Here is a 3807-nt window from a genome sequence, read left to right as displayed (position 1 = left end):
AACCGTACACGTAAAATTTCATCCATTGGATCCCTCTGGAAGTGGCCCAACGGACAGATCAGCCCACAATTTACTGATCTGGGGCCCACCTGCTATCCGGATATGTTTCAAATTTGGTTTCAACCGTTGAAATGAGATGAGAAAATGGACGGACGGAGTGGATTTACCATGAACATCACTGTGGACCCTACACCAGTACGAACGTGCATATGGGTGTGCGCGTTCGCAGCACACCAGACCGCTCTTTCAAAGAACAAGAAACGGAACTCTGTTTCCGCAGCGTCCGCACCAACAAATTCAGTGGGCCATCTTCATCATCTGATTCGATGATCCAAACCTTCCAATGCATCCAAGGGGGGGCGTCGACCATAGAGACGTTGACCATCTGCAACAATTCACGCACACACAGGAAGAGAGCGTTTGTCGGACGGCTGAAGCACGGACTCAGTGGGCCACAGTATCGGAAATCCAAAACTGTCTATCTCCAAACAGTTTTTCGAGGAGAAACTGATGAACGGGGTGGATTTATCTGGAAAATCCGACCATTGCCCCCCCAAAGTATCAGCGCAAGAAGTGGCGCAAATTTCTACGTCCATGAAAGCCGGATGATTTAGCTCGATCGGCGGACGATCAGCACCACCCAAAGTCACAGGACGCAAGTCCCAATCTCGGCCAGGACATCGGATCAGGAAGGCTTGATTATTGGGCCCCATAACAGCCAATACACGTAAACTGTTTTCGCGTTTTCACTACACAGAACAGAGTTGCGCAGTCCATTTCGCGCACGCACTGGCCTCCGCTGGGAACTATTGTGGACCACCTCTACGATCTGAAACCATGATCCGGACCATCCAGACGATAGGTAAGGGGATTTTGTCTGTCCCCATGCTGACAGATGGGATCAAAAGTGAATCAGTGGACAACAATCAGCATCCGATCGTCCCTATGTAAAAACAAGATGCGCAGGAATGAAATCCAACTCCTGGTTGGAATATGACTTGTGCACGAATTCTCTTTATAAATAACACCTCTCCATTTGACTGAGGGGGGATCCGGGCGCATGTGAAAAAAGGAGGAGGGCTTGGAGCATTCAAGGTGGAGGCCGTGGGAGTACAGGGAAGGTTTAGGACGTGAGCAAAAGGAGGAAGCTGGTTTCTCTCTTTCCTTGTTCTTTTCTTTCTCTTGTTATTTTTTTATTTTGTTGTTTTATTCAGCCCATTCATGTGTGGCTAAACCTCTTAGTTAGGGCTAAGAGGTGAAGCCTGTAGTGAGATGGGAGAGTTTATTCTATGCATTTAATTTAAAATTTCTGAACTTAATTTGATTTTTAAGTTGATAATTCAAAGAATATTTTCTTAGTATTTAATGGTCTGTTGTGACTGAAATTACAATGGATTTGCAATGGCTTTGAATATTTCTTTTCCTCTTTTAATGTTTATGACGTCAGGAGGCCCTGTTGTTCACCATCGTCTCCTGGGCATGGTTGGATGATAGTACCCTTCCTAACCTTCATGGCATGTTGATTGGTTGGTAATTAGTTTAATTCCTTTATTAACTTTGTCTCCTGGGCATGGTGTGGTGATGGAATCTATTCTAATTCATATAACTTTCATCTCTTTAAAATTATATCAGAAGAAGTTCAGTTTAATTCCATAATCCTTGATGCAAGCATAAGATCTCCCTGATCTCTACAAGTGGATCCTCTGAATCCCTAGTTTCCTTCCTCTGAATTCCTTAAAGTTTTAGATAATTATTCCACAATTACTCCTTAAATTCTATTTGGTTTAGATCACATCTTAGTCTAGTTCTAGTTCTACTTGGTTTCAGATAACGTACAGGTATCAGTCCCTGTGGATTCGACCTCGGTCTTACCGAGTTTATTACTACATCACAACCTTATACTTGGAGAGTGAACAAGTTTTTGGCGCCGTTGCCGGAGACTGACGGTTACGATTCTCTGAAGTTGATTGGTTTTAGGATTAGTTTAAGATTAGAATTTTACTAACCTTAGTTTTTATTTTTATTTGAGTTCAAAACTAACTTGTTTCCTATTTTATAAGATCCTGACATAAGTTTCTCAATTGGTAATTCCTTCCTAATCTCTCTACTTTTTCTACTTTTCAGAATTAGGGTTTAAATTTTGAAAATTTTTAATCCTAGTATTTTTCTATTTTTAGGAATTAGTTTATTTTTAGAAACTTTCCTCTTTTGTTTTTTTTTTACTTTCTAATTTTAACTCTTTTAGAATCTAATTTGTTTCCTAAGTTATTTTTAGAATTTTTGTTTAGAAACTAACCTTCCTATTTTGTAGGCCTTTAAAATAGAAATTTCTAACTCGGTAAGCTCCTTCTCTACTTCCTATTTTTCAATTCTCTTTTAGTAATTTACTTTCTAGTTTAGGACTTTCCTAATTTATTTTAGAAGTTTCCACTTTCTTTTAAAAATCAGTTTACTGCTACCTTTATTTTAAAGGATTGTTCCTCTTCTTTTAGAATCTAACTTATTTTGTTTTTATTTTGCAGGTCCTTAACTTAGGACTCCAATTTGGTAATTTCTTTCCAACTCTCCCTCTCTTTCTTTTTAGATTTCCTTTTCCTTTCTTAGGACTAGGTTTTAAATTTGATTGAGGGCTATGAGTGTTTCATGCCCAAGTGGGCCCGTGATGACACTCGACATCTCTTGACTGAAGGAGGATTGGTTGAGGGGTTGACTATCCATTGCAGGACTAGACACCGCTCGAAATCCCCTAAGTTAATTGAAGTTATGGCTAAAGACCAACCTCCTCTACTTCCACCCAGGGTGGAGGATACCCAAGATGAGAATGAAGTGCAACAGGCACCCCCGCCTCATACTTTACGAGATTATCTACAACCAGCGGGAGTGAGTATGCCCTCATGCATGATTTTCCCTGAAAATACAGGACAAATGGACATCAAGCCAGGAGTTATCCAACTCCTTCCCAAATTCCATGGACTTGAATCAGAAAGTCTATATTTACATTTGAAAGAGTTCGATGAGATTATGGCTACATTATGTTTTTCTAATGTATCTGAGGATACAATCAAGCTGAAACTCTTTCCTTTTTCCTTAAAAGAGAAAGCTAAGATGTGGTTACATTCACTGCATCCTAGATCCATTGGCACATGGAACGACATGCAGAGGGAATTCATAAAAAAATTCTTCCCACATCATAAAACGATTACCCTCAGAAAAGCAATCATGAACTTTGCCCAAAAGGAAGATGAAACATTCTTCCAATGTTGGGAAAGGTTCAAAGATTTGGTCAGTTCGTGCCCACAACATGGATTTGAAACGTGGCGCATTACAAATTTTTTCTATGATGGACTGACATCTTCCATGCGCCAAATGGTCGAGACAATGTGTAATGGAGAGTTCATTAATAAAGATGTTGACGAGGTATGGGATTACCTCGATAGTCTCGCTGAAAAAACACAATCATAGGACTATTACCCAATGGTGAACACCACGTCTAGGCCGACTCAATTAAAGGAGAAAGGTGGATTATATCTCTTGAAAGAAGAGGATGATCTCAAGTGTAAAGTGACTACGCTCATAAGGAAAGTTGAGGCCATGGAAGGAAAGAAGGATAAGGTTAATGAAATTGTTTGCGGCATCTGTGATTGCAACATTCATACAACTGAAAATTGTCCTACAATACCCGCCTTTCGAGGAGTGTTGAATGAACAAGCCAATGCCGTAAATAACTATCAAAGACCTTTTACTGGACCTAACTCCAATACATACAATCCTAGCTGGAAAAATCATCCAAACTTTAGTTGGAGGAAC

General features: G+C 40.1%; 1 non-coding gene across 1 annotated transcript; it reads right to left on the bottom strand.

Annotated features, from left to right (window-relative positions):
- Positions 1-3201: 3201 nt before the first annotated feature.
- On the bottom strand, positions 3202-3308 carry LOC131238462 (small nucleolar RNA R71). The gene has a single exon (XR_009167870.1). It is a non-coding gene; the product is annotated as a small nucleolar RNA R71 (small nucleolar RNA).
- Between the last annotated feature and the right edge of the window lie 499 nt (positions 3309-3807).

This window comes from Magnolia sinica, chromosome 2, assembly GCF_029962835.1.
Source record: "Magnolia sinica isolate HGM2019 chromosome 2, MsV1, whole genome shotgun sequence".
In the NCBI taxonomy this organism is placed as follows: domain Eukaryota; kingdom Viridiplantae; phylum Streptophyta; class Magnoliopsida; order Magnoliales; family Magnoliaceae; genus Magnolia; species Magnolia sinica.
Note: the sequence above shows the minus strand (reverse complement) of the source record. Positions and strands in the feature narration are given on the sequence as shown.